This window comes from Pelodiscus sinensis, chromosome 27 (genome assembly GCF_052426305.1).
Source record: "Pelodiscus sinensis isolate ZL-2025 chromosome 27, ASM5242630v1, whole genome shotgun sequence".
NCBI classification, from domain to species: domain Eukaryota; kingdom Metazoa; phylum Chordata; order Testudines; family Trionychidae; genus Pelodiscus; species Pelodiscus sinensis.
The window spans coordinates 245,476-272,127 of NC_143078.1; positions in this window are offsets into that span (position 1 = coordinate 245,476).

Here is a 26,652-nt window from a genome sequence, read left to right on the forward strand (position 1 = left end):
GCGGGGAGAGGCTGGAACACGCTGGGCGTGGCTATGACGGCCGGGGCGGGAGGGGCGTGGCTATGATTGGGGCGGGGCGGACTGAGACACGCCCCGGGAGGCCGCACTGTGGGAACTACAACTCCCAGGATGCATCGCTCACGCTGGGCGTGACACCGCGCGAGACCAACCCCTGGATCAGTGGCTGGATTGTGATGTCACTTCCGCTGCTCCCGCCCAATCGAACAGCCCATGGGAGCTGCGGATTGGGGCACGGAACGTTTCCCACAAGCCACCGCGGCTACTTTCCCTGCTCCCCTCGGCCCCCCCCCGCCTCAGAGACCCCCCCCACCAAACTGCCCAGCCGGCTTGTCCTGTGGCGTCAGGACCTGCCAACCCCCCACTCTGCCCCCCCACCAAACCCCCCTGTAGTCTGCCCCCCAACCCCCCACTCTGCCCCCCACCAAACCCCCCTGTAGTCTGCCCCCCAACCCCCCACTCTGCCCCCCACCAAACTCCCCTGTAGTCTGCCCCCCAACCCCCCACTCTGCCCCCCCACCAAACCTCCCTGTAGTCTGCCCCCCCCCAAAACCCCCTGTAGTCTGCCCCCCAACCCCCCACTCTGCCCCCCCAAACCGCCCTGTAGTCTGCCCCCCAACCCCCACTCTGCCCCCCAAAAACCCCCTGTAGTCTGCCCCCCAACCCCCACTCTGCCCCCCCAAACCCCTCTGTAGTCTGCCCCCCAACCCCCCACTCTGCCCCCTCCAAACCCCCCTGTAGTCTGCCCCCCAACCCCCCGCACTCTACTCCCCCCAACCCCCCCTGCAGTCTACTCCAGCACCACCAAACCCCCCCACTCTGCTCCCCCCACCAAACCCCCTGTAGTCTGCCCCCCAATACCCCACTCTGCCCCCCCGCACTCTACTCCCCCCAACCACCCCTGCAGTCTACTCCAGCACCACCAAACCCCCCCACTCTGCTCCCCCCACCAAACCCCCTGTAGTCTGCCCCCCAATACCCCACCCCAACCCCCCCTGCAGTCTACTCCAGCACCACCAAACCCCCCCACTCTGCTCTCCCCACCAAACCCCCCTGTAGTCTGCCCTCCAACCCCCCACTCTGCCCCCCACCAAACCCCCCTGTAGTCTGCCCCCCAACCCCTCACTCTGCCCCCCTGCACTCTACTCCCCCCCCCAACCCCCCCTGCAGTCTACTCCAGCACCACCAAACCCCCCCACTCTGCTCCCCCCACCAAACTCTTTATTCAGTCTGCTCCTCCCCAACCCCCCACTCTGCTCCTCCCTACCCCCCCCCCCAACAGACACCCAACTGCCCAGCAGGCTTGTGTGGGACAGGCAGATGCTGCTGCTGCTGCCTTACAAAGTGCAGCGGGGCAGCGTGAGGCGGGTTGGGGGGGGGGGGCTGCCTCGGCTGCGTCCGGTTTGAAAACACTGAGGCTGTGTCTGCACTGGCGCCATCTCGCGCCAAAGCGGCCGCTCTTGCGCGGAAACTTGCTGCCTGTCTACACTGGCCGTGTGTGCTTGCGCAAGGAAACTGACGTTCTCCTGTGTACAACCAGGGCTCCTGGCGCAAGAACTAGGATGCTCCTGCTCAGGAAGAAGCCTCTTGCGCAAGAGCCCTTCCGGCACAGGCCAGTGCGGACAGGTAACAGGAATTCCTTGCACAAGAAAGGCCGATGGTTAAAAGGGCCATCGGAGTTTATTGCGCAAGAGAGCGTCCACACTGGCACGGATGCTCTTGCGTAAAAGCACATGCCAGTGCAGACGCTCTCTCAGAATCCTAGAACCACAGAGCTGGAAGAGACCTCAGAAGGTCAAGTCCAGCCCGCTGCGCTAGGCAGGACCAATCCCAACTAAATGAACCCGGCCAGGGCTGTGTCAAGCCGACACTTAAACACCTCTAGGGATGGAGACTCCACTGCCTCCCTTGGGAACCCATCCCAGTGTTTCCCCACCCGCCTAGGGAAATAGTTTTTCCTAATATCCAACCTGGACCTCTCCCACCGCAACTTGAGACCTTTGCTCCTTGTTCTGCCCTCTGTCACCACTGAGAACAGCCTTTCTGCAGCCTCTTTGGAACCTCCCTTCAGGAAGTTGAAGGCTGCTCTCAAATCCCCCCCAATCGACTCCGAGCCCTGTTCCCGGGGGGCGCGATTGGAGCACGTACCTGGGCACCTTCCGGTCACGGTTCCCAGTTGGTTGCTGTCAGGCCGTGGACCGAGCAAACGTCACTTCCGGTCCGTGGGACGGGGCGCGGGCGTCCACCGCGCCACACGTGCCGGCACGACGCTACGTTGTGAGAGCTCACAGCGTCCACGTGACTGCTGTTTGTTGCCCCGCGAGGGATGTGAGACGCACAGCTCCTGCCTCGTGCCAGAACGCGCCAAGGAGTTACAATCCCCCCGCCCACATCAGTGCATCATGGGAGACCGAGTGGGGTTGCCAGGTGTGAACTGTCAAAACAAGAGACCCCCTGAGAGGGCGCGTGTTCATCTCAGTGTCTGCCAGCTCCCGCTGCAGTCACGGGTGGGGCCCTGAGCCCGAGTCCCTGTCCCGCCTGCCTCTTCCCTCTGGCCCTCTCAGACTGTCTGGGCCATTGCAGGCTCCGGCTGGGGAGGGGAGGGGTGTTGCTCTCCAGGAGTGGGACCCTAGGATCCGCCTGGCACTGCAGCCAGGACACCGTCTGACTGGAATACGTCACGAACACGTGCCCCTGCAAAAGCCACACGCCGCGCCAAATGCTTCCATGCAGGAACGCGCTGCCATGGCCCCGTCTGACTGTCACGCCCTCTCTCTGCACACTCCTCAGGTACAGGCAGCAGCGTGGGCAGGCAGGCAGGCAGCTCTGCGAAGCCAGCACCAGCTCCTGTCTCCCCCTGTTGCCTCTCGAAGAGGCAGCAAGGGGTTTGACAGGTGGGTCCATGAAGCCACCACACACAGTGCTCATGCATATCAGCTCCCGCCTGCCTCCTCCCACCATACTGCTTCCTCTGTATCAGAGGCAGCAGCACAGAGGTGGGGGAACAGGCCGATCCAACGCTTGTGGGGAGCTGATCAACTGTACAACCGCGCCCTCTTGCGACAAGCTGACTTAAAAGCTGGCTTCCGACAGGTATCAGCTCACGCCTCCTCCCTCCTCGCTGCCTCTGACAGACAGCGGGTAAGAGGGGAGAATGCGTGTAATCCACAGGATTGACCAATAACTTGAGGCTTATTGGTTAATCGTGTAGTCGTCTGTACGTTGACATTCCAAGAGAAAACCACTAAATCTGGTGTGGAGAGTTTAGCCCCTAACCAGCCAGCAGCGAGCAATACCTCTGAGCTGATAAGTGCTGGGAACAGAACAGCTAAAAAGTCAGTGATAACATCTAACTCTAAAATGGTGAGCAATAAATTAAAACTTAAGTTCTTAAATATGAATAAACTGCAACACCCGTGCAAAAGCATATGAACAGAACACCAGGCATTTAGATTTATTTCAAAATTAAAAGGTTTGTGTATTTCTAGGGTAAAACATACATAAAAACGTGATGTTAAACTCATGTAAGTGATTGCTGGAACATGGATTACAGCAGGGGTTCTCAACATTCGTGATACCACCACCCCCTAAAATGCTAAACGAATGTGTGTGGCCACCCACCCTCACTGCCCTGGGTCGCTTCCTCCCCCCCTTCTCACCAGACTCCTTGCCCTCCTGGGGTTCCTTCATGGCATGTGCAGTCCTTAACGCCCTCCCCCCCTGCAGGCTCCTTTCCCCCATCTCTTTCTCCTCTGTGCCTCTTTTCTGCTCCGCATCCACTCTCCCGCTGCCTTGCCTCCTCCTGTAGCTGAGTCACGCTCCTGGAGCCCCACGGCCCCGGCCACGCTGTGCGGCTTGCTGGCAGCTGCCTTCCGCCGCCCTGCCGCTCTTCACAACCGGAGGGACAGGGGTCGCAAGTGAAATACCTGGTGCCTGCAGGACTAAGTATTTGCTAGGTGATGCTTATAAATTAAAGCAATAATGCAATGAGCCTGTATCGAAGACTGTACTCGAGCCAAATAAAGACACAAGGCGTAAAAAGCCTTAAGCGTATGTAACTAAAAATAACCCTAGATAATACCGTCTTAAACACTAAAATGCTGAAATGACTGAAGAGGTGGCAGGTAGCCACGGGATGCTAGTTCATAGCATCTGGAAATAAAACAACAACAACAACAACAACAAATGGTCTGGTAGCACTTTATAGACTAACAAACAATGTAGCTAGGATCATGAGCTTTCGTGGACTCAGGATACCATCTACGTAAGAACGGCCGTACTGGATCAGACCAAAGGTCCATCTAGCCCAATAGCCTGTCTGCCGACAGTGGCCAGCACCAGGTGCCCCGGAGAGGGTGGACCAAAGACAATGATCAAGCCATTTGTCTCCTGCCATCCTTCTCCAGCCTCTGACAAACAGAGGCCAAGGACACCATTGTATCCCCTGGCTAATAGCCATTTATGGACCTAACCTCCATGAAATTATCTAGCTTCTCTTTAAACTCTGTTATAGTGCTAGCCTTCACAGCCTCCTCTGGCAAGGAGTTCCACAGGTTGACTACATGCTGCGTGAAGAAGAACTTTCATTTATTAGTTTTAAACCTGTTACCCGTTAATTTCATTTGGTGTCCTCTAGTTCTTCTATTATGGGAACTAATAAATAACTTTTCTTTATCTGCCCTCTCCACACCACTCATGATTTTATAGACCTCTATCATATCCCCCCTCGGGCTCCTCTTTTCTAAACTGAAAAGTCCCAGTCGCTTTAACCTCTCTTCATATGGGACCCGTTCCAAACCCCTAATAATTTTAGTTGCCCTTTTCTGGACCCTTTCCAAGGCCAAAATATCTTTTTTGAGGTGAGGAGACCACATCTGTACACAGTATTCAAGATGTGGGCGTACCATAGTTTTATACAGGGGCAGTAAGAGATTCTGGGTCTTATTTTCTATCCCTTTCCTAATAATTCCTAGCATCCTATTTGCCTTTTTGACCGCCGTTGCACACCGTGTGGAAGTTTTCAGAGAACTGTCCACAAGAACTCCAAGATTTCTTTCCTGATTTGTCATAGCCAAAGTAGCCCCCGTCATTCTGTACGTATAGTTGGGGTTATTTTTCCCGATGTGCATTACTTTACACTTATCCACATGAAATTTCATTTGCCATTTTGTTGCCCAATCACTCCGTTTGGTGAGATCTTTTTGGAGTCTCTCACAGTCTGCTTCCGTCTTGACTATCCTAAACAGGTTGGTATCATCTGCAAACTTTACCACCTCACTCCTTACCCCTTTCTCCAGATCATTTACGAATAAGTTGAAAAAGATTGGCCCCAGGACTGACCCTTGGGGGACACCACTAGTTACCCCTCTCCATTCTGAAAATTTACCATTTCTTCCTACCCTTTGTTTCCTGCCTTTTAACCAGTTCTCAATCCAAGAAAGGACCTTCCCTCTTCTCCCATGGCCATGGAATTGACACAAGAGCCTTTGGTGAGGAACCTTGTGAGGAACCTCAGGAGGCGGGAAGGGCTCGAGACGCCTCCTGGGCATGCGTGGCTCAACAGGGGAAACTGCTATACAAAGCTCCGATCTGAGGCTCAGGGCGACCCTTCACCTACAGTGGAGCACCCACTGGGACACTACGCGAAGAACTACTACTGGATCCCCCTTGTCTGCATGTTTGTTAACCCCTTCAGAGAACACTAATAGATTAATAAGACATGATTTCCCTTTACAGAAACCATGTTGACTTTTGTCCAACAAACTATGTTCGTCTACATGCCTCACAATTTTATTCTTTACTATTGTTTCAACTAACTTGCCTGCTACCGAAGTCAGACCCGATGGTCTTGCCAGCCTCAGAACCATACTTCCCTTGGGGTCTGGCTGTGACGTTACCTTGATAAGGCATATTTACTCTGCTATTTCCAACCCAATAGCAACAGAAATGAAATCCAGGACCCCGACCAGCATATCCCCTTCAAACCCTCCCCATCCAAATCCCCAGCCCGCGCTGACCGCAAGGCAAGCAGGGACGTTAGGCAGCCATGAAGTGAATAGTCCTGGAAGCGCACAAAATACTGTCGGTTCCACGACTATTCGATAGTCTCCTGAGGTGGGGCCGGCAGCCAGTGCGCTCCCAGCCCCCACTCCCAGGAAGCCCCCCCACCCCCAGCACGGACTGCTTCCTTTGACGCTGCCCCGGCATCTCACGCAGCTGCCTCCGTCCGCAGTGAGCCCTGACGACCCCCACCCCGCCTGCCACTGCTGCCTGCGATAGCTGGCACATGCGGGGAGCTGGCTGGAAAGCTTCGTGCAGGTACCGGCTCCATCTGCCCCCCACACCCTCCGCGCCACGCCTCTCTATCAGCAGTAAAGTGGGGGGAATGGGAGCCAGTGCCCTGGAGAGCCACCTGTGCCCCCGCCCCTCCCTCCTGTGCTCACGCCCCTGCCCCTTCCTGCGGCTGGGCAGGAACCGGGTGGTGAGCGCTCCCCTGCCCGGAGGCTAGCGGCTGCGCTGGAACCTGGGGCGGTGAGTGGCTATCCCCCCCCCCACCCCGCACCGTAAACATACCCCCGCAAATACACCCCCGGCACAGAAAAGTCTTGTATGCTCTGCGGGTTATATTCGTGTGCGGGGTATAAAAGAGGTTTTTTTACTCAAATAGAAAAAACTGCAGGGTATATTCGGGTGCGGGATATATTCGCTAAATTACGGTCGTTGATTCAGCTCCACTGAGCATCCCTAGCGTCACCCGCCGATACTCCACTGTCCATGCCGCAGGCCTGGCCGGCTGCACCCCTCCCGCCCACCAGCTATTCCTGCCTGGCCTTCCTGAGCAAAATCCTCCTGCTGTAACTCATTCAGCTAAAGCCTGAGGCACCACGGCCTCTGGAGCAGAAACCCTAAATCCACAAACCCTCTATAGTCTGATTAGCCCGTGGGCTTCTGGTACGCCGGGGGGCCCTCCCCGCCCAGCCTGGGCAACAGGGGACTCTAGGGTCAGCTCTAATGTCCCCTCCGCCCCGTGCCCGTTTCTCAGCCGGGCCAGAGCCCCCCCATGCCCATTTCTAGAGGGCCTCTCCCGCCATTGCTGCCACCTACCCGGGGTGACGGAGCAGGAGGGGAAGTTGGCGAGGATGGCGTGAAACTGGAGCAGCGTGTAGAGCCTGCCCAGAAGCACGTTTCCCATCACCTGGCTCCTGCTGAGGGGCGAGTGGATTCGGCCCTGGACAAGCAGAAAAAGAAGGAGCCGGGGGAGCCGCATCACTGACCCTGCGAGGCTGAGCTGTGACCGACCCGCTGCCCTGCCCACCAGCTCTGCCCCACGAGCAGAGAAGCGAGCAGGGCAGGGAGGTGATGCAGCATCCATGAGACTGAGATTGGAGACTGCAGCCTGCTTCAGGGGCCACATTTTGAAAAGCTGTTGGAAACTTAGAGACGCGGCAGCAAAGAGCAAAAAGTCTGGAGGGCTGCAGAGAAAGTCCTTCTCCTCTGCTCTTGAGCTCCGTGTGGTTGGCTTGTCCAAGGAAAGCTGAGAGGTGACGTTACTCGGGCGTCTAAGGGCCTTTCCGGAGAGAACATGTCGGGTACCAAAGGGCCGGTTCATGGTGCAGAGAAAGGCAGGACAAGAGCCAGCGGCTGGAAGGTGAAACCAGACACGTTCCTCTTGGACATAGGGCACCAATACTTCACAGGGAGGATGATTCACCACTGGCACAAACTACCAAAGCAAGTGACGGGTTCTTCATTTCTTGATGTCTGCTAGTGGACATCATCTGAAGTTTTCTGACAAGCTCTAAATAACCTGTCCTAAGTCTCCCTCCAAAAAAGGAAAAATTCCTTGTTTGGTCCTAAAGGAAAGTTAACTCTCTATATGACGCTCTTCCATTCTCACACGCCACAGGAGAGGGGAGGTGAAAGGGCGGGGGCGGGGGAAAAGCCCCAAGGCTCCCTGCCGGATCCAGCTTGCAAGGAAGAAGCGGAGCTAGAATGGGCTCCGCACACTGCTGCTTCCCTTCCTCCTCCCCCTCCCACAGCAGGGCATGGACCCGCTTCCTGGAGGATTTTCCTGCTACTCCCATTTGCCAATATCCCGCCAATGGGAGCAGCGGGAGGCTGATCCAGGCCATGGTGCTGGCAGCACTGTGAAAGAAGTTAGTGGCCCCTCACTCTCCCAGGCTGAGACCCCATGCCCCCAGCCTGCTCACACACACCCTCCACTGAGACCCCTCACACCCAGCCTGCTCCTACACCTCACCCCTGTCCAGACAACCCCCCCAGCCCGCTCCCCCACCTTCCCTCGCGCCTCCTCCTCCCCCGGGCCAGACACCCCTCCCCCAGCCCGCTCCCCCATCTTCCCTCGTGCCCCCTCCTCCCCCGGGCCTGACACCCCCCCCACCCCGCTCCCCCACCTTCCCTCGCGCCTCCTCCTCCCCCGGGCCAGACACCGCTCCCCCATCTTCCCTCATGCCCCCTCCTCCCCCAGGCCAGACCCCCCCCCCCAGCCCGCTCCCCCACCTCCCCCGGGGCGAGACACCCCTCCCCCAGCCCGCTCCCCCATCTTCCCTCGTGCCCCCTCCTCCCCCGGGCCAGACACCCCCCCCCAGCCCGCTCCCCCACCTTCCCTCGCGCCTCCTCCTCCCCCGGGCCAGACACCCCTCCCCCAGCCCGCTCCCCCATCTTCCCTCGTGCCCCCTCCTCCCCCGGTCCAGACACCCCCCCCCACCCAGGCCCACACCCCTCCCCCACCTCCCCCGGCCAGACACCCCTCCCCCAGCTCCCCCACACCCCCACCCCCAGCCCCCCCCCAGCCCGCTCCCCCACCTCCCCCGGGCCAGACACCCCTCCCCCAGCCCGCTCCCCCACCTTCCCTCGCGCCCCCTCCTCCCCCGGGCCAGACACCCCACCCCCAGCCCCCTCCCCCACCTTCCTTCTCGCCTCCTCCTCCCCCGGGCCAGACACCGCTCCCCCAGCCCGCTCCCCCACCTCCCCCGGGCCAGACACCCCTCCCCCAGCCCGCTCCCCCACCTGCCCCGGGCCAGACACCCCCCCCCCCAGCCCGCTCCCTCACCTTCCCTCGCGCCCCCTCCTCCCCCGGGCCAGACACCAACAAGGGGCGGGCTGGGTGCGGGGAGCTTCGCACTCGGACCCAGGATTCGCTCGCGCCCCCGCGCGCTCCTCGGACCTTCCTGTCATGGCGGCGCCGGCCGCCCAGTCAGACAACGCCCCCCTGCGACAGCCCATTGGCCGAACCAGAGGCAGGATCCCCTTTGCTGACAGCCCATTGGGCGACACGATCCTCCGCCAAGGCTGTCTTCCGAAAGCCCATTGGCTGGCGCACAGCCAGGAAACACCCCTGAGTCACAGACAATTCCAGGACAGAGCAGTCCATTAAGATCCACCCCGGACAGCCTATTGGTCGAGAGCAGTAGCAGGTCGTTCCCCCTAGTCACACCGCATTCGCAGACAGAGCTGTCCGTTAAGATGCAGCCGGGTCAGCCTATTGGGTGCCTCTGATTCAGAACACGCCCCTTAGTCACAGCCCATTCGCGGACAGAACAGTCTGTTATAATCCACCCCGGACAACCTATTGGCCGCCAGCAGCCCCAGAACACGCCTTTAGTCACCGCCCATTGGCGCACGGAGCAGTCCGTTAAGATTCACCTCGGACAGCCTCAGATTGGGCGCCACAGATTCCGAACACGCCCTGTACTCTCAGCCCATTCGCGGACAGAACAGTCTGTTATGATCAGTCCGGGACAGTCTCTCGGCCAGCCTTAGTGTAGGGATAACATAGTCAAGTATTAAAAATGATTCCCCCAAGTGGAAGTGACTCCCCAGAATTTGTTCCCCACAACTAAAAGTCTAAGGAGGAGAAGTTTGTTAAGTAGAAGAAGCATAGAAGTGTTTAGATTTATTATTATTATTATTTGTTAGGATTGTTTAATTATAAATCTAAACACTTATCAAGCTTGATAACACTAAATCTAAACACTTTCACAAGAATAAATCTAAACATTTTTGCCCCTCTAGAATATAATTGGTTAGGAATGTAATATTAGGTCATGTAACTTCAAACTGTTAAAAATATACTACTATGTAGCCAGAAACAGCTCCCCTCGCTGTGCGCCAGGGCACGCTCAAACTTACTGTTACACAATTGACAACCGTTCTCTTCAAAGCATTGTGAAGCACTTAACCCTAATCGCAAAGTGAAGCATTGTAACTATAACAGTAACTAACTCAGCGCTCAGAGAGAGAATGTTTTAAGAAATGCCACCCAGAAACTTTTGTAACTTTTTGTAACTACAACTCTTGTATTATTATGCACAATACTGTATGGGAAACATTCACTAGGGAATGTACGTAAGAGAGAGAGTGCTTGGACGATGAATGAATGGTTCTGAGAGGTGCCAGCCTGAGAATGCAGCAACAAAGGGCTGAAGAAGGTGTCAGGTGCCAGTGCAACCAAAAGGTGTCAAGTGGAGAAAACCAAGTACTGGAGATCCACCCGATGAGATCACTGACGAGCACCTGGCAGCCACCCTGGACATCAGCATGATGCAGCAATTCCCATAGACTGGCATAGGAAGAAATTCCTATAAGAACTGGACTAAAAGACTATGGAGTCAGAGTCCAAGGTTCTGCTGCCAGCCCATCAGGAGCTTGAGATGCGCATCCGATCAGGACTTCGCTCCCCACTCCCATCACTTGTGTACAGAATACCTGGCCAGTATTCTGTCACAAGCAACTTCCAGGCTGGGAACTATAACAATACACAGAACTTGAATGAATGGATGAACGATTGACTGAATATTTATATATAAAGTGTATAAGGGTTAAGCAGTGATAGGACTAAGTAGCTAAACAACGTTGTTTGCTTCTATCTTTTCTTTATTCTTTATCTTTACAATAAATGTGGCTTTTTGCCTTATCCCCCTCATAAGATCCTGCTTGCTTTTATTGGTACAACATTTGCATTAGGATACGCCCCTTAGTCACACCCCATTCGCGGACAGAGCAGTCCGTTAAGATCATTCCCGGGTCAGCTTATTGGTCGCCTCAGATAAAGGACGCGCCCTTTAATCACAGCCCATTTGCTGACAGAGCAGTCCGTTAAGATTGACTGGTTGGAGCTGGGCAGGAGCACCGGCCACGGCGCAGTTTAGGGGGCGGGGCCGCGGCTGGTCCTGCGGGTGACGGGCAGGAGTGGCCGGCCGGGCTGAAGCGCAGCCTGGGCCCCACTGGGGAGCGAGAGGCAGGTGCCAGGTCCAGGGGAGGGGATGAGGTGATTGCAGAGGAGGAAACTGAGGCACGGGGGGGAGAGCCAGGGAAAGCAGAGCTGGTGGGGCTGAGGCCGGTCCATGTCGGTTCACAGAGCAGCCGATGGACTCCTGAATTCTCAGCGGCTACTCGATGACGCCGCAGTCCCGGGGCCGGTGTGACGTCACAAATAGCTGCCGTCGCAATTGGCTCCCCGTAGCCGTTTCTGACACACACACGAGCCGCTCTGATTTGGCTTCTAACACTTTTAGCTGCTCAGTTCTGCAAGCGCGGAGAGGAAGCCGCGTCTGATAGATGGAGGTTCTCCGCGACACATTTGGCAGCCTGGACCCCCTGCCTCTGGTCCAAAGGGTCTTAACCAACCCCCGACCCCATGACCCTTGTTCTACATGATTCCGCCAGCTGCTTGGTGCCTTTAGTACCCGGCCCCGCTTGCAAAGTCCCCCCCCAGCAGCATGACCCGAGAGCGAAGCGAAAGAACCCCCCGGGCATTGCGACCCGAGGGCGGCGCCAGAGACCCCCGAGCAGCAAGTCCCGAGGGCGGCGCCAGAGACCCCCCCCAGCAGCAAGACCCGAGAGCAGCACCAGAGACCCCCCCAGCAGCGCGACCAGAGAGCAGCACCAGAGACCTCCCCCAGCAGAGTGACCTGAAAACGGTGCCAGAGACCCCCCCCAGCAGCGCAACCCGAGAGCAGTGCAAAAGAACCCCCCCGGCATTGCGACCCGAGGGCGGCGCCAGAGACCCCCGAGCAGCAAGTCCCGAGGGCGGCGCCAGAGACCCCCCAGCAGCAAGACCAGAGAGCGGCACCAGAGACCCCACCCAGTAGCGCGACCAGAGAGCAGCACCAGAGACCCCCCCAAGCAACGCGATCCGAGAGCAGAGCCAGAGACCCCCCCCCCAGCAGCGCGACTGGAGAGCGACGCTAGAGACCTCCCCGAGCAGCATCACCCGAGAGCGGCGCCAGAGACCCCCCCCCAGCAGCATGAGCTGAAAGTGGCGACAGAGACCCCACCTCCAAGGAGCGCGACCCGAGAGCGGCGCCGGAGACCCCCCAGAAGCATCACCCGAGAGTGGAGACAGAAACCCCACCCCCAGCACCGCTACCGGAGAGCAGTCCCAGAGACCCCCCCCAGCAGCGCGACTGGAGAGCGACGCTAGAGACCTCCCCGAGCAGCATCACCCGAGAGCGGCGCCAGAGACCCCCCCCAGCAGCATGAGCTGAAAGTGGCGACAGAGACCCCACCTCCAAGAAGCGCGACCCGAGAGCGGCGCCGGAGACCCCCCCAGAAGCATTACCCGAGAGTGGAGACAGAAACCCCACCCCCAGCACCGCTACCGGAGAGCGGCGCCAGAGACCTCCCCGAGCAGCATCACCCGAGAGCGGCGCCAGAGACCCCCCCCCCCCCCACAGCAGCGCAACCCGAGAGCGGTCCCAAACACCCACCCAGCAGCAAAACCCGAGAGGTGCGCCAGAGACCCCCCGCAGCAGCATCACCTGATAGCGGGGCCAGTGACACCCCCCTCTGCAGCGCGACCGGAGAGAGGCTCCAGAGACCACCCCCAGCAGCGCGACCCGAGAGCGGCGCCAGAGACCTCCCCCCAGCAGCACGACCCGAGAGTGGAGACAGAGACCCCACCCCCAGCACCACTACCGGAGAGCGGCACCAGAGACCCCCCCAACAGCGCGACCCGAGAGCAGTAACAGAGACCCCCCCCCAGCAGCACGACCGGAGAGCGGAGCCAGAGACCTCCCCAGCAGCATGATCCCAAGGAGGCGCCGGAGACCCCCCCAGCACCGCGACTCGAGAGTGACGCCGGAGACCCGCCCCCCAGCAGCGTGACTCGAGAGCGGCGCCAGAGATTCCCCGCAGCAGCACGACCCGAGAGTGGTGACAGAGACCCCCGCCGGCAGCACGACCGGATAGCAGAGCCAGAGACCACCCCCCCCAGCAGCAGGACCCGATAGAGGCGCCAGAGTCATCCCCAGCAGCATCACCCCAGCGAGGCGCCAGAGACAGCGCCCAGCAGCATGACCCGAGAGCGGCACCAGAGACCCCCCCGCCCCCCCCAGCAGCACAACCCGAGAGAGGCGCCAGACTCCCTCATAGAATCATAGAATCATAGGACTGGAAGGGACCTCAAGAGGTCATCGAGTCCAGCCCCCCGCCCTCAAGGCAGGACCAAGCTCCGTCTACACCATCCCTGACAGATGTCTATCTAACCTGTTCTTAAATATCTCCAGAGAGGGAGATTCCACCACCTCCCTTGGCAATTTATTCCAATATTTGACCACCCTGACAGTTAGGAATTTTTTCCTAATGTCCAATCTAAACCTCCCCTGCTGCACTTTAAGCCCATTACTCCTTGTCCTGTCCTCAGAAACCAAGAGGAACAAATTTTCTCCTTCCTCCTTGTGACACCCTTTTAGATATTTGAAAACCGCTATCATGTCCCCCCTTAATCTTCTTTTTTCCAAACTAAACAAGCCCAGTTCATGAAGCCCGGCTTCATAGGTCATGTTCTCTAGACCTTTAATCATTCTTGTCGCTCTTCTCTGTACCGTTTCCAATTTCTCCACATCTTTCTTGAAATGTGGCGCCCAGAACTGGACACAGTACTCCAGCTGAGGCCTAACTAGTGCAGAGTAGAGCGGCAGAATGACTTCACGAGTTTGGCTTACAACACACCTGTTGATACAACCAAGAACCATATTTGCTTTTTTTGCAACAGGATCACACTGTTGACTCATATTCAACTTGTGGTCCACTATGACCCCTAGATCCCTTTCCGCCATGCTCCTTCCTAGACAGTCGCTTCCCATCTTGTATGTATGGAACTGATTGTTCCTTCCTAAGTGGAGCACTTTGCATTTCTCTTTATTAAACCTCATCCTGTTTACCTCTGACCATTTCTCTAACTTGCTAAGGTCATTTTGAATTATGTCCCTATCCTCCAAAGAAGTCGCAACCCCACCCAGTTTGCTATCATCTGCAAGCACGACCTGAGAGTGGCCCCAAAGACCCCTCCCCCCCAGCAGCGAGACCCAAGAGCGGCGCTAGAGACACCCCCAAACTGCACGACCAGAGAGCGGCACCAGAATCCCTCCCTGCAGCGAAACCCGAGAGCGGCGTGACTGAAGAGACGTCTCACTCACTAAGGTCTGTGGCTGTGGGAATTCTATCCTTTAGCCCTTCCCCCCCTCGCCTATGCATAGGGCCCTCTACAAGAACACTGAGTCAGTCAGCCATGACGCACCACCGCTCTCCCTTGCGCGACTGGCGTACCTGCAGAATTCCCGTTGGCTCCTCAGCCCTTAACCATTGGAGATGCTCACCTGGAATGCCTGCAAGTGTGCTGTACAAGGACACGGCAGAAGCAGAGCAAGGACAAAGACACAGACAGGAAAAGACAGACAGAACGTATTGGCCAATACGAGAGAGCAACAAGAGAGAAACACGAAAGGCAGCCGGAAACCTTACCACCTTACGTCTTCCCCCTCGAGCCAAACGTCTGCTGAGAAGGACGCCGTGATCCAGAGAAACCAGCACCCGTGACAAACGGAAGTCCTGTTTCTCCCACCACCAAGGAAGCACCTCGGGAACCTCCGCTCGGACTCGCTGTCTAAGCAAACGTGACTTCCCTTCCTAGACGCGAGTGGGCCGTAAGCTGACAGATTTCGAGACCCGACACTTATCTCCGTGACAGCGACGGCTGCTCCGCTCCCAGCCGGACGGTTCTCGCCTCGCTTCGACCAAGCTCCCGAGCTCGCTGTTCTCGTTTCCGTTTCATCCCCAGACGGGAGGACACCGGGAGGGTTGACTTCTTATCGCTCGCTACCGAACACAGCAGAGGGGAAAAAACAAACAAACAACTTAGCGTTTCAGTCCGCAAGGACGCGGCATCGCTTCTCCTCCCACCATCGCACCGCAGCCTCCCACCATCGGCCACCCCCTCCTGCTGCAACTCCAGGAACGCGGACAGAACGGAGGCTTTGAATCTCTATCCACGCTCTGTTGAACCGCCTACCCCCCCTTCACCAGTCCCCAAGCCACCAGGCTCCGTGCCCCAGCAGGAAGCTCCCGGCCCAGAAGAAACATACTGCCAGGACGCTTGAAGATTTCAAAGCACGCACCTCTTACTCACACAGAGCCATGGGAAGGCCGAACGCTGAGGACCCTTCACGTGTTCCGAGAATCACGTCCAGGCAGCTCAAGTCCATCTCGGACGGTATCTTCTCAGCCCACGGCCCCGCACTGATTCCTCTGCAAGGGTGGCCGAAAAAGCCCAGCGTGAGCTCTCACTCACTAAGCTCTGTGGCTGTAGGAATTCTATCCTTTAGCCCTTTCCCCCCGTCTCGCCTATGTATCGGGCCCTCTACAAGAACACTGAGTCAGTCAGCCATGACGCACCACCGCTCTCCCTTGCGCGACTGGCGTACCTGCAGAATTCCCGATGGCTCCTGAGCCCTTAACCCTTGAAGATGCTCACCTGGAATGCCTGCAAGTGTGCTGTACAAGGACACGGCAGAAGCAGAGCAAGGACAAAGACACAGACAGAAACAGACAGACAGAACGTATTGGCCAATACGAGAGAGCAACAAGAGAGAAACACATAAGAGGCAGTCAGAAACCTTAACACCTTGCGTCTTTCTCCTCGAGCCAAGCGTCTGCTGAGGAGGACACCGTGTTCCAGAGAAACCAGCACCCCTGACAAACGGAAGCCCTGACAAACGGGAGCTACCAAGGAAGCAGCTCGGGAACCTCCGCTCGGACTCGCTGTCTAAGCAAACGTGACTTCCCTTCCTAGACCCGAGTGGCCGTAAGCCAAGAGATTTCCAGACCCGACACTTATCTCCCGGTAAGCGATGGCTGCTCCGCTCCCAGCCGGACGGTTCTCGCCTCGCTTCGACCAAGCTCCCGAGCTCCCTGTTCTCGTTTCCGTTCCATCCCCAGACGGGAGGACACCGGGAGGGTAGACTTCTTATCGCTCGCTACCGAACACAGCAGAGGGGAAAAAACAAACAAACAACTTAGCGTTTCAGTCCGCAAGGACGCGGCATCGCTTCTCCTCCCACCATCGGCCACCCCCTCCCGCTGCCACTCCAGGAACGCGGAGGGAACGGAGGCCTTGAATCTCTATCCACGCTCTGTTGAACCGCCTACCCCCCCGTCACCAGTCCCCAAGCCACCAGGCTCCGTGCCCCAGCAGGAAGCTCCCGGCCCAGAAGAAACATACTGCCAGGACGCTTGAAGATTTCAAAGCACGCACCTCTTACTCACACAGAGCCATGGGAAGGCCGAACGCTGAGGACCCTTCACGTGTTCCGAGAATCACGTCCAGGCAGCTCAAGTCCATCTCGGACGGTATCTTCTCAGCCCACGGCCCCGCACTGATTCCTCTGCAAGGGTGGCCGAAAAAGCCCAGCGTGAGCTCTCACTCACTAAGGTCTGTGGCTGTGGGAATTCTATCCTTTAGCCCTTTCCCCCCGTCTCACCTATGTATCAGGCCCTCTACAAGAACACTGAGTCAGTCAGCCATGACGCACCACCGCTCTCCCTTGCGCGACTGGCGTACCTGCAGAATTCCCGTTGGCTCCTGAGCCCTTAACCCTAGAAGATGCTCATCTGGAATGCCTGCAAGTGTGCTGTACAAGGACACGGCAGAAGCAGAGCAAGGACAAAGACACAGACAGAAACAGACAGACAGAACGTATTGGCCAATACGAGAGAGCAACAAGAGAGAAACACGTAAGAGGCAGTCAGAAACCTTAACACCTTGCGTCTTCCTCCTCGAGCCAAGCGTCTGCTGAGGAGGACACCGTGTTCCAGAGAAACCAGCACCCCTGACAAACGGAAGCCCTGACAAACGGGAGCTACCAAGGAAGCAGCTCGGGAACCTCCGCTCGGACTCGCTGTCTAAGCAAACGTGACTTCCCTTCCTAGACCCGAGTGGCCGTAAGCCAAGAGATTTCCAGACCCGACACTTATCTCCCGGTAAGCGATGGCTGCTCCGCTCCCAGCCGGACGGTTCTCGCCTCGCTTCGACCAAGCTCCCGAGCTCCCTGTTCTCGTTTCCGTTCCATCCCCAGACGGGAGGACACCGGGAGGGTAGACTTCTTATCGCTCGCTACCGAACACAGCAGAGGGGAAAAAACAAACAAACAACTTAGCGTTTCAGTCCGCAAGGACGCGGCATCGCTTCTCCTCCCACCATCGCACCGCAGCCTCCCACCATCGGCCACCACCTCCCGTTGCCACTACAGAAACGGGGAGTGAAAAGAGGCCTTGAATCTCTATCCACGCTCTGTTGAACCGCCTACTGCCCCTTCACCAGTCCCCAAGCCACCAGGCTCCGTGCCCCAGCAGGAAGCTCTCTGCCTCAGAAGAAACATACTGCCAGGACGCTTGAAGATTTCAAAGCACGCACCTCTTACTCACACAGAGCCATGGGAAGGCCGATCGCTGGGGACCCTTCTCGTGTTCCGAGAATCACGTCCAGGCAGCTCAAGTCCATCTCGGACGGTATCTTCTCAGCCCACGGCCCCGCACTGATTCCTCTGCAAGGGTGGCCGAAAAAGCCCAGCGTCAGCTCTCACTCACTAAGCTCTGTGGCTGTGGGAATTCTATCCTTTAGCCCTTTCCCCCCCTCTCGCCTATGTATCGGGCCCTCTACAAGAACACTGAGTCAGTCAGCCATGACGCACCACCGCTCTCCCTTGCGCGACTGGCGTACCTGCAGAATTCCCGTTGGCTCCTGAGCCCTTAACCCTTGAAGATGCTCACCTGGAATGCCTGCAAGTGTGCTGTACAAGGACACGGCAGAAGCAGAGCAAGGACAAAGACACAGACAGAAACAGACAGACAGAACGTATTGGCCAATACGAGAGAGCAACAAGAGAGAAACACATAAGAGGCAGTCAGAAACCTTACCACCTTGCGTCTTCCTCCTCGAGCCAAGCGTCTGCTGAGAAGGACACCGTGTTCCAGAGAAACCAGCACCCCTGACAAACGGAAGCCCTGACAAACGGGAGCTACCAAGGAAGCAGCTCGGGAACCTCCGCTTGGACTCGCTGTCTAAGCAAACGTGACTTCCCTTCCTAGACCGAGTGGGCCGTAAGCCAAGAGATTTCCAGACCCGACACTTATCTCCCGGTAAGCGATGGCTGCTCCGCTCCCAGCCGGACGGTTCTCGCCTCGCTTCGACCAAGCTCCCGAGCTCCCTGTTCTCGTTTCCGTTCCATCCCCAGACGGGAGGACACCGGGAGGGTAGACTTCTTATCGCTCGCTACCGAACACAGCAGAGGGGAAAAAACAAACAAACAACTTAGCGTTTCAGTCCGCAAGGACGCGGCATCGCTTCTCCTCCCACCATCGCACCGCAGCCTCCCACCATCGGCCACCACCTCCCGTTGCCACTACAGAAACGGGGAGTGAAAAGAGGCCTTGAATCTCTATCCACGCTCTGTTGAACCGCCTACTGCCCCTTCACCAGTCCCCAAGCCACCAGGCTCCGTGCCCCAGCAGGAAGCTCTCTGCCTCAGAAGAAACATACTGCCAGGATGCTTGAAGATTTCAAAGCACGCACCTCTTACTCACACAGAGCCATGGGAAGGCCGATCGCTGGGGACCCTTCACGTGTTCCGAGAATCACGTCCAGGCAGCTCAAGTCCATCTCGGACGGTATCTTCTCAGCCCACGGCCCCGCACTGATTCCTCTGCAAGGGTGGCCGAAAAAGCCCAGCGTGAGCTCTCACTCACTAAGCTCTGTGGCTGTGGGAATTCTATCCTTTAGCCCTTTCCCCCCCTCTCGCCTATGTATCGGGCCCTCTACAAGAACACTGAGTCAGTCAGCCATGACGCACCACCGCTCTCCCTTGCGCGACTGGCGTACCTGCAGAATTCCCGATGGCTCCTGAGCCCTTAACCCTTGAAGATGCTCACCTGGAATGCCTGCAAGTGTGCTGTACAAGGACACGGCAGAAGCAGAGCAAGGACAAAGACACAGACAGAAACAGACAGACAGAACGTATTGGCCAATACGAGAGAGCAACAAGAGAGAAACACATAAGAGGCAGTCAGAAACCTTACCACCTTGCGTCTTCCTCCTCGAGCCAAGCGTCTGCTGAGAAGTTCACCGTGTTCCAGAGAAACCAGCACCCCTGACAAACGGGAGCCCTGTTTCTCCCACCCCCAAGGAAGCAGCTCGGGAACCTCCGCTCGGACTCGCTGTCTAAGCAAACGTGACTTCCCTTCCTAGAGCCGAGTGGCCGTAAGCCGAGAGATTTCCAGACCCGACACTTATCTCCGTGACAGCGACGGCTGCTCCGCTCCCAGCCGGACGGTTCTCGCCTCGCTTCGACCAAGCTCCCGAGCTCGCTGTTCTCGTTTCCGTTCCCTCCCCAAACGGGAGGACACCGGGAGGGTTGACTTCTTATCGCTCGCTACCGAACACAGCAGAGGGGAAAAAACAAACAAACAACTTAGCTTTTCAGTCCGCAAGGACGCGGCATCGCTTCTCCTCCCACCATCGCACCGCAGCCTCCCACCATCGGCCACCCCCTCCTGCTGCAACTCCAGGAACGCGGACAGAACGGAGGCTTTGAATCTCTATCCACGCTCTGTTGAACCGCCTACCCCCCCTTCACCAGTCCCCAAGCCACCAGGCTCCGTGCCCCAGCAGGAAGCTCCCGGCCCAGAAGAAACATACTGCCAGGACGCTTGAAGATTTCAAAGCACGCACCTCTTACTCACACAGAGCCATGGGAAGGCCGAACGCTGAGGACCCTTCACGTGTTCCGAGAATCACGTCCAGGCAGCTCAAGTCCATCTCGGACGGTATCTTCTCAGCCCACGGCCCCGCACTGATTCCTCTGCAAGGGTGGCCGAAAAAGCCCAGCGTGAGCTCTCACTCACTAAGCTCTGTGGCTGTAGGAATTCTATCCTTTAGCCCTTTCCCCCCGTCTCGCCTATGTATCGGGCCCTCTACAAGAACACTGAGTCAGTCAGCCATGACGCACCACCGCTCTCCCTTGCGCGACTGGCGTACCTGCAGAATTCCCGTTGGCTCCTGAGCCCTTAACCCTAGAAGATGCTCATCTGGAATGCCTGCAAGTGTGCTGTACAAGGACACGGCAGAAGCAGAGCAAGGACAAAGACACAGACAGAAACAGACAGACAGAACGTATTGGCCAATACGAGAGAGCAACAAGAGAGAAACACGTAAGAGGCAGTCAGAAACCTTAACACCTTGCGTCTTCCTCCTCGAGCCAAGCGTCTGCTGAGGAGGACACCGTGTTCCAGAGAAACCAGCACCCCTGACAAACGGAAGCCCTGACAAACGGGAGCTACCAAGGAAGCAGCTCGGGAACCTCCGCTCGGACTCGCTGTCTAAGCAAACGTGACTTCCCTTCCTAGACCCGAGTGGCCGTAAGCCAAGAGATTTCCAGACCCGACACTTATCTCCCGGTAAGCGATGGCTGCTCCGCTCCCAGCCGGACGGTTCTCGCCTCGCTTCGACCAAGCTCCCGAGCTCCCTGTTCTCGTTTCCGTTCCATCCCCAGACGGGAGGACACCGGGAGGGTAGACTTCTTATCGCTCGCTACCGAACACAGCAGAGGGGAAAAAACAAACAAACAACTTAGCGTTTCAGTCCGCAAGGACGCGGCATCGCTTCTCCTCCCACCATCGCACCGCAGCCTCCCACCATCGGCCACCACCTCCCGTTGCCACTACAGAAACGGGGAGTGAAAAGAGGCCTTGAATCTCTATCCACGCTCTGTTGAACCGCCTACTGCCCCTTCACCAGTCCCCAAGCCACCAGGCTCCGTGCCCCAGCAGGAAGCTCTCTGCCTCAGAAGAAACATACTGCCAGGACGCTTGAAGATTTCAAAGCACGCACCTCTTACTCACACAGAGCCATGGGAAGGCCGATCGCTGGGGACCCTTCTCGTGTTCCGAGAATCACGTCCAGGCAGCTCAAGTCCATCTCGGACGGTATCTTCTCAGCCCACGGCCCCGCACTGATTCCTCTGCAAGGGTGGCCGAAAAAGCCCAGCGTCAGCTCTCACTCACTAAGCTCTGTGGCTGTGGGAATTCTATCCTTTAGCCCTTTCCCCCCCTCTCGCCTATGTATCGGGCCCTCTACAAGAACACTGAGTCAGTCAGCCATGACGCACCACCGCTCTCCCTTGCGCGACTGGCGTACCTGCAGAATTCCCGTTGGCTCCTGAGCCCTTAACCCTTGAAGATGCTCACCTGGAATGCCTGCAAGTGTGCTGTACAAGGACACGGCAGAAGCAGAGCAAGGACAAAGACACAGACAGAAACAGACAGACAGAACGTATTGGCCAATACGAGAGAGCAACAAGAGAGAAACACATAAGAGGCAGTCAGAAACCTTACCACCTTGCGTCTTCCTCCTCGAGCCAAGCGTCTGCTGAGAAGGACACCGTGTTCCAGAGAAACCAGCACCCCTGACAAACGGAAGCCCTGACAAACGGGAGCTACCAAGGAAGCAGCTCGGGAACCTCCGCTTGGACTCGCTGTCTAAGCAAACGTGACTTCCCTTCCTAGACCGAGTGGGCCGTAAGCCAAGAGATTTCCAGACCCGACACTTATCTCCCGGTAAGCGATGGCTGCTCCGCTCCCAGCCGGACGGTTCTCGCCTCGCTTCGACCAAGCTCCCGAGCTCCCTGTTCTCGTTTCCGTTCCATCCCCAGACGGGAGGACACCGGGAGGGTAGACTTCTTATCGCTCGCTACCGAACACAGCAGAGGGGAAAAAACAAACAAACAACTTAGCGTTTCAGTCCGCAAGGACGCGGCATCGCTTCTCCTCCCACCATCGCACCGCAGCCTCCCACCATCGGCCACCACCTCCCGTTGCCACTACAGAAACGGGGAGTGAAAAGAGGCCTTGAATCTCTATCCACGCTCTGTTGAACCGCCTACTGCCCCTTCACCAGTCCCCAAGCCACCAGGCTCCGTGCCCCAGCAGGAAGCTCTCTGCCTCAGAAGAAACATACTGCCAGGATGCTTGAAGATTTCAAAGCACGCACCTCTTACTCACACAGAGCCATGGGAAGGCCGATCGCTGGGGACCCTTCACGTGTTCCGAGAATCACGTCCAGGCAGCTCAAGTCCATCTCGGACGGTATCTTCTCAGCCCACGGCCCCGCACTGATTCCTCTGCAAGGGTGGCCGAAAAAGCCCAGCGTGAGCTCTCACTCACTAAGCTCTGTGGCTGTGGGAATTCTATCCTTTAGCCCTTTCCCCCCCTCTCGCCTATGTATCGGGCCCTCTACAAGAACACTGAGTCAGTCAGCCATGACGCACCACCGCTCTCCCTTGCGCGACTGGCGTACCTGCAGAATTCCCGATGGCTCCTGAGCCCTTAACCCTTGAAGATGCTCACCTGGAATGCCTGCAAGTGTGCTGTACAAGGACACGGCAGAAGCAGAGCAAGGACAAAGACACAGACAGAAACAGACAGACAGAACGTATTGGCCAATACGAGAGAGCAACAAGAGAGAAACACATAAGAGGCAGTCAGAAACCTTACCACCTTGCGTCTTCCTCCTCGAGCCAAGCGTCTGCTGAGAAGTTCACCGTGTTCCAGAGAAACCAGCACCCCTGACAAACGGGAGCCCTGTTTCTCCCACCCCCAAGGAAGCAGCTCGGGAACCTCCGCTCGGACTCGCTGTCTAAGCAAACGTGACTTCCCTTCCTAGAGCCGAGTGGGCCGTAAGCCGAGAGATTTCCAGACCCGACACTTATCTCCGTGACAGCGACGGCTGCTCCGCTCCCAGCCGGACGGTTCTCGCCTCGCTTCGACCAAGCTCCCGAGCTCGCTGTTCTCGTTTCCGTTCCCTCCCCAAACGGGAGGACACCGGGAGGGTTGACTTCTTATCGCTCGCTACCGAACACAGCAGAGGGGAAAAAACAAACAAACAACTTAGCTTTTCAGTCCGCAAGGACGCGGCATCGCTTCTCCTCCCACCATCGCACCGCAGCCTCCCACCATTGGCCACCCCCTCCTGCTGCAACTCCAGGAACGCGGACAGAACGGAGGCTTTGAATCTCTATCCACGCTCTGTTGAACCGCCTACCCCCCCTTCACCAGTCCCCAAGCCACCAGGCTCCGTGCCCCAGCAGGAAGCTCCCGGCCCAGAAGAAACATACTGCCAGGACGCTTGAAGATTTCAAAGCACGCACCTCTTACTCACACAGAGCCATGGGAAGGCCGATCGCTGGGGACCCTTCACGTGTTCCGAGAATCACGTCCAGGCACCTCAAGTCCATCTCGGACGGTATCTTCTCAGCCCACGGCCCCGCACTGATTCCTCTGCAAGGGTGGCCGAAAAAGCCCAGCGTTAGCTCTCACTAACTAAGGTCTGTGGCTGTAGGAATGCTATCCTTTAGCCCTTTCCCCCCCCTCTCGCCTATATATCGGGTCCTCTACCAGAACACTGAGTCAGTCAGCCATGACGCACCACCGCTCTCCCTTGCGCGACTTGTGTACCTGCAGAATTCCCGTTGGCTCCTGAGCCCTTAACCCTTGGAGATGCTCACCTGGAATGCCTGCAAGTGTGCTGTACAAGGACACGGCAGAAGCAGAGCAAGGACAAAGACACAGACAGAAACAGACAGACAGGACGTATTGGCCAATACTAGAGAGCAACAAGAGAGAAACACATAAGAGGCAGTCAGAAACCTTACCACCTTGCGTCTTCCTTTTCGAGCCAAGCGTCTGCTGAGAAGGACACCGTGTCCCAGAGAAACCAGCACCCGTGGCAAACGGAAGCCCTGACAAATGGGAGCTACCAAGGAAGCACCTCGGGAACCTCCGCTCGGACTCACTGTCTAAGCAAACGTGACTTCCCTTCCTAGACCCGAGTGGGCCGTAAGCCGAGAGATTTCCAGACCAGACACTTATCTCCCTGTGAGCGATGGCTGCTCCGTTCCCAGCCGGACGGTTCTCGCCTCGCTTCGACCAAGCTCCCGAGCTCGCTGTTCTAGTTTCCGTTCCATCCTCAGACGGGAGGACACCGGGAGGATTGACTTCTTATTGCTCGCTACCGAACACAGCAGAGGGGAAAAAACCAACAAACAACTTAGCGTTTCAGTCCGCAAGGACGCGGCATCGCTTCTCCTCCCACCATCGGCCACCCCTTCCCGCTGCCACTCCAGGAACGCGGAGAGAACGGAGGCCTTGAATATCTATCCACGCTCTGTTGAACCGCCTACTGCCCCTTCACCAGTCCCCAAGCCACCAGGCTCCGTGCCCCAGCAGGAAGCTCTCTGCCTCAGAAGAAACATACTGCCAGGACGCTTGAAGATTTCAAAGCACGCACCTCTTACTCACACAGAGCCATGGGAAGGCCGAACGCTGAGGACCCTTCACGTGTTCCGAGAATCACGTCCAGGCACCTCAAGTCCATCTCGGACGGTATCTTCTCAGCCCACGGCCCCGCACTGATTCCTCTGCAAGGGTGGCCGAAAAAGCCCAGCGTTAGCTCTCACTCACTAAGGTCTGTGGCTGTGGGAATGCTATCCTTTAGCCCTTTCCCCCCCCCTCGCCTATATATCGGGTCCTCTACCAGAACACTGAGTCAGTCAGCCATGACGCACCACCGCTCTCCCTTGCGCGACTTGTGTACCTGCAGAATTCCCGTTGGCTCCTGAGCCCTTAACCCTTGGAGATGCTCACCTGGAATGCCTGCAAGTGTGCTGTACAAGGACACGGCAGAAGCAGAGCAAGGACAAAGACACAGACAGAAACAGACAGACAGGACGTATTGGCCAATACTAGAGAGCAACAAGAGAGAAACACATAAGAGGCAGTCAGAAACCTTACCACCTTGCGTCTTCCTTTTCGAGCCAAGCGTCTGCTGAGAAGGACACCGTGTCCCAGAGAAACCAGCACCCGTGGCAAACGGAAGCCCTGACAAACGGGAGCTACCAAGGAAGCACCTCGGGAACCTCCGCTCGGACTCACTGTCTAAGCAAACGTGACTTCCCTTCCTAGACCCGAGTGGGCCGTAAGCCGAGAGATTTCCAGACCAGACACTTATCTCCCTGTCAGCGATGGCTGCTCCGTTCCGAGCCGGACGGTTCTCGCCTCGCTTCGACCAAGCTCCCGAGCTCGCTGTTCTAGTTTCCGTTCCATCCTCAGACGGGAGGACACCGGGAGGATTGACTTCTTATCGCTCGCTACCGAACACAGCAGAGGGGAAAAAACAAACAAACAACTTAGCTTTTCAGTCCGCAACGACGCGGCATCGCTTCTCCTCCCACCATCGCACCGCTGCCTCCCACCATTGGCCACCCCTTCCCGCTGCCACTTCAGGAACGCGGAGATAACGGAGGCCTTTAATATCTATCCACGCTCTGTTGAACCGCCTTCTTCCCCTTCACCAGTCCCCAAGCCACCAGGCTCCATGCCCCAGCAGGAAGCTCTCTGCCTCAGAAGAAACATACTGCCAGGACGCTTGAAGATTTCAAAGCACGCACCTCTTACTCACACAGAGCCATGGGAAGGCCGAACGCTGAGGACCCTTCACGTGTTCCGAGAATCACGTCCAGGCAGCTCAAGTACATCTCGGACAATTTATTCTCCGCCCACGGCCACGCACTGATTCCTCTGCAAGGGTGGCCAAAATAGCCCAGCGTTAGCTCTCACTCACTAAGGTCTGTGGCTGTGGGAATTCTATCCTTTAGCCCTTTCCCCCCCCTCTCGCCTATGTATCGGGTCCTCTACAAGAACACTGAGTCAGTCAGCTATGACGCACCACCGCTCTCCCTTGCGCGACTTGCGAACCTGCAGAATTCCCGTTGGCTCCTGAGCCCTTAACCCTTGGAGATGCTCACCTGGAATGCCTGCAAGTGTGCTGTACAAGGACACGGCAGAAGCAGAGCAAGGACAAAGACACAGACAGAAACAGACAGACAGGACGTATTGGCCAATACGAGAGAGCAACAAGAGAGAAACACATAAGAGGCAGTCAGAAACCTTACCACCTTGCGTCTTCCTCCTCGAGCCAAGCGTCTGCTGAGAAGGACACCGTGTTCCAGAGAAACAAGCACCCCTGACAAACGGGAGCCCTGTTTCTCCCACTACCAAGGAAGCACCTCGGGAACCTCCGCTCGGACTCACTGTCTAAGCAAACGTGACTTCCCTTCCTAGAGCCGAGTGGGCCGTAAGCCGAGAGATTTCCAGACCCGACACTTATCTCCCGGTCAGCGATGGCTGCTCCGCTCCCAGCAGGACGGTTCTCGCCTCGCTTCGACCAAGATCCCGAGCTCGCTGTTCTCCTTTCCGTTCCATCCCCAGACGGGAGGACACCGGGAG